Raw genomic sequence first — 8969 nt, 5'->3', positions numbered from 1 at the left:
TAATTTTTTCATTCCTCCCTTGCTTTTATAGAATTTATTTCAGTAATTTTCTGCTTTTAAGTTTTGTTTTTATCAGTGAAACTTTTATTTCATTTTATTTATTTTTTATGTTAATGTACTTTTTATTTAAATACAAGTTAACATAGTATAATAATGATTTCAGGAATAGAATTTAGTGATTCATCACTCACATATAACACCCAGTGCTCATCCCAACAAGTGTCCTCCTTGATGCCTCTTGCCCATTTAACCCATCCCTCCCACCCAGCTCCCCACCAGCAACCCTCAGTTTGTTCTCTGTATTTAAGAGTCTCTTAGGGTTTTCTCCCTCTCTGTTTTTTTTCTTATTTTTGCTTCCCTTCCCCTATGTTTATCTGATTTGTTTCTTAAATTCCACATATGAGTGAAATCATATAATATTTGTCTTTCTCTGACTGACTTATGTTGCTTAGCACAATACACTCCAGTTCCATCCACATTGTTGCAAATGGCAATATCTCATTCTTTTTGATTGCCAAGTAATAGCCCATTGTATATGTACACCACATCTTCTTTATCCAGTCATCAGTTGATGGACATTTGGGCTCCTTCCATACTTTGCCTATTGTCAATAGATCTTCTATAAACATTGGGGTGCATGTGCCCCTTTGAATCAGTATTTTTGTATCAATTGGATAAATACCTAGTAGTGCAATTGCTGGGTCATAGGGTAGTACTATTTTTAATTTTTTGAGAAACTTCCATACTGTTTTCCAGAGTGATCGTGCCAGTTTGCATTCCCACCAGCAGTGCAAAAGAGTTCCTTTTTCTCCACATCGATGCCAACATCTGTTGTTGCCTGAGTTGTTAATGTCAGCCATTCTGACAGGTGTGAGGTGGTATCTCACTGTGGGTTTGATTTGCATTTCTCCGATGATTGATGTTGAGCATCTTTTCATGTATCATTGGAACTTTTATTTTTATTTATTTTTTCATGTTTATTTATTTTTGAGAGAGAGAGAGACAGAGCATGAGCTGGGGAGGGGCAGAGAGAGAGAGGGAGACACAAAATCTGAAGCAGCCTCCAGGCTCTGAGCTGTCAGCACAGAGCCTGATGCAGGACTCAAACTCATAAACCGTGAGATCATGACCTGAGCTGAAGTCAGACACTTAACCGACTAAGCCACCCACGCGCCCCTCACTGGAACTTTTATTTGTTTTTTTATTTTTTTAAATTTATTTATTTTTTCCAATATATGAAATTTATTGTCAAATTGGTTTCCATACAACACCCCTCACTGGAACTTTTAAGAGCAAATTGCAAACGGTGAAATTTTTGGTACTCCATTCATTGGATATTTCACTAAAGCTTTTCAAATGATGCAGAACAAAAGGAATACAAATTTAGAGGATTTATTTATAAAATGTTCTACGTAGGTGTAGAATATTCAAGGTTAATTCACAAAGCAGTTTTTAAACTGCTCAAACTTTTCTAAAATTTGCTTAAGACTATGCATTGAAGAGAGAAAGCATATCTTTGTCTTGCATATAAATTTCAATATCTGCTTCACATGCAGTTTTGTAATTTTTATATATATCTTACAAATATTAGATACATTCGTAAATATTTCTTACAGTTTACATTTAATATATGTATTTATAACTATTAAAAATATGTATATAGTAGTTCTAAGTGTTGACAACTGGGGTGTCTGTTTTGATTAGAAGATGTCACAGATTGTTTCTAACATGTGTACCACAACCACTTCCTAGTACATTTCTGCCTCATGAGATTCTCAGCTCAGTAAGAAAACTTCTTTTTTTTTTACCACAACACTATGCTTTACCAAAATTTGCATTTATATTATCACTGCACACAATTTTATCTTCAATTTTGACCTTTAAGTTCATTTACAATGACATTCGCAAAATGTTAGCTATTTCATTTTAGGCAGACTACTCTTCTGAACGCTTTGTTTTGATTCCATTAATTGGGTAAAAAAAAGTGTAAGTTATCTTAAAAATCTAAATTACCTTAAATGATTGCTTATTTTTAGTATCTGGTTATACTGAGATAAAACTGGCATCATCATTAACTATTATCACTTCAATTTTCCTACATGGACAAGAAAACTTGGAGTCAAAAATAAACTAAATTAATTTTGAAGAGAGTCGTTTAATTGATGCAAAAATTCATGTTTCCCGGAACAATATTTAAATGTACCTTTTGCAGTTGCCTCTGCTAAATCATCTCTGGGCACAGCTTTCTTCTAATCACTACTGAATCAATTTTGAATTCAGTGCTGAAGTTTGCCAGTAGATGTGTATCTGGTTTTCACGTGGTCACTGATGTCACCACAGCCTGTAAGGGTCAACATTTTGTATAAATTACACTTTGATTATCAATTATTTTTTGGCAGGTAAATTCATCTGCTTAAGTTTTCACTCAACATTCACTTTCATTTCTTTTTCAGCTCACTGCTGCTGAAAAGATTTATTGCAAAAATAAAAGCTATATTCTCAAACAATAAAATAAATGAGTAGTCGTAGATTAATAGGATGCCGTGAATGACAAGACCCTTGTAACAAAGTTCACTAAACTACTAAGACTAATCTTTTTCTTGAATATTTTTTATGTCCGCCTGACCTGTAATTCCTGTGTTTCCCACTGACCTCACTGACTGGCAACCTGTATCTTCATGTGTTTTGCAGGCCATGGTTGATACACCAAGTGTCTGACTGCAACAGGAGCCTCCAATATTTTCCTATCACCACCCAATACCATCTCTTCTATCCAGACTTCTTCTTTTTTTTTTTTTTTTAAAGCAGTAAGTGTCCTCAGTGCTGTATTTGAGAGGGAGGCATTAGGCTTCATCTGGAAATGGTTGGGAAAAGAGAGATTATTTTAAGACTTAAAAAAAATTTTTTTTTAACCTTTATTTAGTTTTTGAGAAACAGAGCACGAACAGGGGAAGGGCAGAAAGGGAGACATAGAATCCGAAGCAGGCTCCAGGCTCTGAGCTGTCAGCACAGAGCCCGATGCGGGGCTCAAACTCACAAACTGTGAGATCATGACCTGAGCTGAAGTCAGACACTCAACCGACTGAGCCACCCAGGTGCCCCTAGAGAGGTTATTTTAAATGTAACCACATGTTAATGTGAAAACTCTGTTTACTGGCCAAGCATCTTCCACATTACTAGATAAGACCAGGGCAGGAACTGGAAGTACAAAGCAGAGACCTAACAAACCATCCCAGCTCATTGTAATTAAAATGATGATGATATTTCATTAAGAATGAAAAATCTAGGGGGCGCCTGGGTGGCTCAGTCGGTTAAGTGTCCAACTTCAGCTCAGGTCATGATCTCATGGTTCCTGGGTTCCAGCCCTGCGTCGGGCTCTGTGCTGACACCTCAGAGCCTGGAGCCTGCTTCAGATTCTGTGTCTCCCTCTCCCTCTGCCCCTCCCCTGCTTGCACTCTGTCTCTGTCTCTCTCAAAAATAAATAAACATTTAAAAATTAAAAAAAAGAAAAGAAAAATCTAGGACACATGCTAGGTCAGATGGGATACGCTGAGACCACAGGCACAATCCAGGGCTGTTCTATGCAAACCAGGAAGGTTCTGGAGAAACAAATATATGATTACTCCACTATTAGCTAGTCATGTGGAGATAGTCATGCATACAGTTAGATAAATGAGCCTGGAGTTCCTGAGACGTGTCTGTTCTCGCACACATTTGGGAATCTACACATTTGGGGATCATAAGTATGTAAATATCATATTTGAAGCCAGGAGATTGGATGAGGTCACCAGTGGGGATAAGTATCATAGGGAAGGGGAGAGGTCCACAGACTATGCCCTGGGCACTCCATCATGGGAAAGGGGGACAAGAGGAGGGGCCAGCAACAGAGACTGAAAGCTGAAACTCAGATTGTAGAATCACTTTCCCAGTTGCAAAGAGTGCTCAGAGTATTCACTCAGTGTTTGCTATATGCTAGGAGCTTTTACACTCTCATGGGACTCCTGGAGAAGCGGTCCATGGGTCTGGGCACAGAACACAAACCATAATGCAGGTCATTATAAGACCAGAGGGAAGAATAAAGGGTGTGCCAAACAGGAGAAGGCAGGCCTCTTATAAAGGAATTTATAAAGTACATTTCATAAATTGGGGAGCCAAGGAAATTGTGTCTGTGGACCAGATAAAACCCTTGGGTCATAAGTTTGTGATACTTGCTATATTAACTTTTCAAAAGATATTCCTATGTTCCCAGGCAGGATAAATGCATCCGAGGGCCCCATAGCTATTAAGTGGCAGATTCTGGGATGTAAACTCAAGTCTGCTGGCTGCAGAGTTGGGGTTCTTTTCACTGCACCAAACTGCTACCCTAGAATTTCTAAAACCAAATCTTGCTGGAAGCTGACTGATAAATCTAAGCACCAAGCTGGCTCTGTCTATATGTCTGTTGAACCGAATGCAAAAAGTGGAGAAAATGATATATTTTTTTTTCTTCTAGCATATTCTCATTGGTACTTTTAAATATTTCTAGGGGCACCTGGGTGGCTCTTTCAGTTAAGCATCTGACTTCAGTTCAGGTCATGATCTCATGATTTGTGTATTTGAGCCCCATGAGCTGTTACTGTGCTAACAGCTCAGAGCCTAGAGCCTGCTTCAGATTCTGTGACTCCCTCTCTCTCTCTGCCCCTCCCCTACTCTCACTCTGTCTCTCTCAAAAATGAATGAAATATTTCAAATAAATAAATAAATAAATAAATAAATAAATAAATAAATAAAATATTTCTACCCTTACTCCATACTCATTTTAAAAGGAAAATGGAGTCACTTGTGTATATTTTTAACTGGAAGTTCCATATCTTAAGAAAACATATGGAATGCAGGCACCACAGATAGAAGAAGAGTCACAGAGGAATCCTAAGGTCACAAAAGTGTGTTCATGGCCCCCTTAACATGACTGGGAGACCGAATGACCCCAAAATGCTGCCCATTGTTCTTGGAGTCATTGACCTTTAACTTTTTTCCTTTCTGGCTTACTCCTGAATTCAACCTGTCTGTTCATTACAGGTGGCTAGAATGTTCCTTCTTGGCTGTACCTCTTATATTTCCTTTGGAACCCACAAGAGGTAGTGGTTAGAACATTGACCTTGAGTCAGCAGGCTGGTGTGTAGGGCCGGGCGTGGCCACATACTCTCTATGTGGCGTTTGAGCACATCGCCCAGCCTTTCTGACTCTTGCCTTTTTATTTTTGAAATTCCAAAATTGGGATAAAAACACCTTCTGCCATTGCTTCCTTAGACACCTGAGAGCCTAAAATAAAGTATTGGTAATTTCACCTTTGTGAGAACACTTTATTAACTCTGTGGATGTAAAGATTCTTATTTTAAAAACAAGCAGGAGGAAAGAAGAATGCGGAGTGTGCTTGTGTGGCAAAAGGAAAAGGCAGGCTTAAAAAAAAATCAGATGGGGAGCGAGGGAATTGCCATGGGGTAGAAAGAGAGATGGCTAGCCATGATCAAGAACTTGTAGAAATCATGCTCCAACTTTTTGTGCTGAATTTTGTTCCTGAATTTTTAGTGTTTCAAAGGCAATTGTGTGTACCCAGGGAGTGAGGACACAATGTGAGGGCAGGGAAAGGGGAGGAGAACAGCTTTCTGCCCAGCTGTGAGTTTTCTCACTGTGTCTCTAAGACAGACAGAGACCAGGTGTTCTGGAGTTCCCGGCCCATCTGAAATTATGCAACTGAAAATATGACTGTGGATGACACTTTCAGTGCTGGGGAGAAAAGGTTTGAATTTTTAAATGAGATTTTACAGGCAAATGGATAACGTAAGGAGGCCCAAGGAGGGTGAGTGTTCACTCAGTCTTTGAAGACTGTATAGTTCACAGGGCTTTCCACATCCTATCTCTCCTTTCCTTGTAACAGCAACTCTGTGCAAACAGGGAAGATATTATCTTTGTTTTATAACTAAGGCATATGAGGCCATATTGACTGAGAACTGGCAAGGGGCAGAATGTAGACTAGCATGTGGGCTGTTATCTTGCCTACTCTTTTCCCACCAAGCTATCCAGGGCCCATATGTGCTGAAGCCCAGAGAGATTAAACAACTCTTAAAAGGTCACACAGCAGTAAATAGGAGAGCCAGGACTTTAATCTGGGCACTCTGACTCTATCTCCTATGCACTCTCCACTATTCCATGCAGCCTCACTAAGGATTCATGGAAAGGTGATTTGACAATTGCTGGGTACTAAGTAGGTGCTAGGGCAAAGCCCTGGCCTCAGCAAAATGGCATTCCATGACAGTGGGTGACGCACCTGGGTCAGAATGTGCCACACAGTTTTCACTATATTGTTAGGTGCTGCTTTTGAAGTTTTATCTTTTTATTTCCCTTAAGGCCCCCTGGTGCTGAGGACTACAAGAGAATACAAAAAGAAAAAGAAATATCATCAAAAAGCCTTATACAGTGGGTCTGGTATGAGAACTCTATGGCATGGGATGGAATTTGAGAGCTTTAGACGGGCAGCTGAATTACTAGGTTGGAGAAGAAAGACCACTGTCACTCCAGGGAAAGTATATCCCAGGATGGAGAAACAAAACAAAAGCACCCCAAGTAAAGTAACTTGCAATTGATATAAACCTTCCCTGAAGTTTCCATAGCATTAGAGATGGTCTTCTTAAACTCAGGGACATTTTTGTAGTGCCTTGGAACATTTAAGGTAAATAGTGGGTTCCCTTGAATGTGCAAGGGACAGCACATTTCTTATAAGCAGTAACATATTAAAACAAAAAGAAAATGTCAGGGTTCCCGGGTGGCTCAGTTGGTTGAGCGTCAGACTTCAGCTCAGGTCATGATCCCATGGTTTGTGAGTTCAAGCCCCGTGTTGGGCTCTGTGCTGACAGCTCAGAGCCTAGAGCCTGGAGCCTGCTTCAGATTCTGTGTCTCCCTCTCTCTCTCTGCCCCTCCCCACTCTCTCTCTCTTTCTCTCTCAAAAATAATAAATGTTGAAAAATGTTACTTAAAAAAGGTCATTAAAAAAAAGAAAACGTCTTCAATAAGGGAGGTAGCATTTAATAAATGTGTTGTCATGGGAAGAGCAGTAGGTGTTGGGGGAGGAGATACGTACATGGTGCATAAGGGGAAATGGCGATGTTAGTGATAATATGTCACTCAGGAGAGAGAATTGACAAGACCTGCTGAGCTAAGTCTTAACTAAAGTCATAGCAGTTGAGTCGGAATTGATCACTCTTACTTCTAATTTCGACTACAGTTGACCCTGGAACAATGTGGGGTGAGGAGTGCTGACCCCCCGTGCGGTAAAAAAATCTCTCCAAAACTACTAGTAGCCTACTGGTGACCGAAAGCCTTACTGATAACATAAACAGTTGACTAACACATATTTTGTATATTATATGTATTATCTACTATATTCTTACAATAAAGCAATCTAGAGAAAAAATGTTATTAAGAAAATCATAAGGAAGGGAAAATACACAGTAGTGTATTATACTTAGATAAAAAAAAGTCTGCATGGAAGTGGACCCATGTCATTCAAACCCGTGTTATTCAGGGGTCAACTGTAAATTTTATATAATACAGAGATATCTGTAAAAACAGTTTTCTGAAGGTGTTCTTTATGGCAAAATCAAGCAGCACAGAATATTTCATTAGGCTAGAGTAGAAAACATTGGTCTTCCAAATTCTCCAGTGATGTGCTTATTTTCTTCTGAGTGCAATGTCACTCACTGCTACACAAGGGCTGTATGTGGTTAGCAAGATTTAGTCTTGTCAATAGTGCCTGAGGTTTTATTTATCTCTTTGTTATAGCTGGCACTATCAATAGTGTATAAGAGAGGTTGGTGAGATTGATGGGGAAAAATAGGTAAGTTAGGCCTCGGTTACAATTCTCCGTGTATGTGCATGTGTACACATACATCTTCAGAGAATCAACTAGCTTTCATTGATCATTTTCAGTGTGTTAGCACAAGAATGTGGAATGCCCAGGAGTTAACCATAATGGCACTTCTAAAGAGAGAATACTGGAGAAGAAAACCTTATGCAACATTTTTGTTTTAGTTCTACACATGAAGAAAGACAATGGAGCTACAAGATGGAACAGTGACCCAGAAGGGAGAAGATGTGGGATTGAATTCTGATGCACCTTTACCAAAGTATAGGCTTTTTCTTAGCCTGGGCTTCCTTAGACTGAGGGGCTGAAAGAAGGCAGATGGTCTCTAAGGTCCCTTCCAGCTCTGCTTTTTGAATCATTCGGATGAATGGAGAGCAAACTGTTAATTATTTTGGGAGTGGTCATCCTTTATGTAGAATCTTAGAGTTGAAAGAAAGCTTTTGGACCAATCTGAGCAGTTCAATTACTTGATTAAGAGTACACGTTTAGTTTTCCCAGAGCTGGGTCTATATTCAGGTAAATGATCCCTAGCCTAGTGTGACTTCTAGTCTATCCGATTTCCCACCATCTTGCAAGTATTGAGCACCTAGCGCATGCGAGAGCCCATGCTTCGGCACTAGGGATATCAGAAAAGGTCTCTCTCCTTGAAATGTCCTCCCCTCTTGGTTTTGGTGATGCCATGCTCTTCGGGCTTTCTTCCACATCTCTGGCAGCCTTTCTGGACTTCCTGAAACCATGTTTCAAGTAAAACACATCTATTTCCAGAGAAACGAAAGTCCACGTTACTCCCTTCATACCACGTACTCATTAGGTCTAAGTTCCAGCTGTCCCAGGGACTGATAACATCCATCAGCATTTCTTCCCCAGCATGGAAGAATGATAGGACCTGTGTTTCTTTTCAATATCTCCCAAAGATGGTTCTTTCTTAAATCACAGTTTGATCAAGTGACTGGGTACACATGATGAGGACAAAAATCAACACTGGTATCTCTCCTAACTTGCTTTTGGAAAAGTGATATAATCACTCAGTGCCTTGGTTTCCCAGTTGCAAAATGGAAATAATATTTGC

The sequence above is a fragment of the Felis catus genome, chromosome D4 (genome assembly GCF_018350175.1).
Source record: "Felis catus isolate Fca126 chromosome D4, F.catus_Fca126_mat1.0, whole genome shotgun sequence".
NCBI classification, from domain to species: Eukaryota; Metazoa; Chordata; class Mammalia; order Carnivora; family Felidae; genus Felis; species Felis catus.
The sequence above is the reverse complement of the archived record's forward strand: the minus strand, read 5'-3'. Positions refer to the sequence as shown.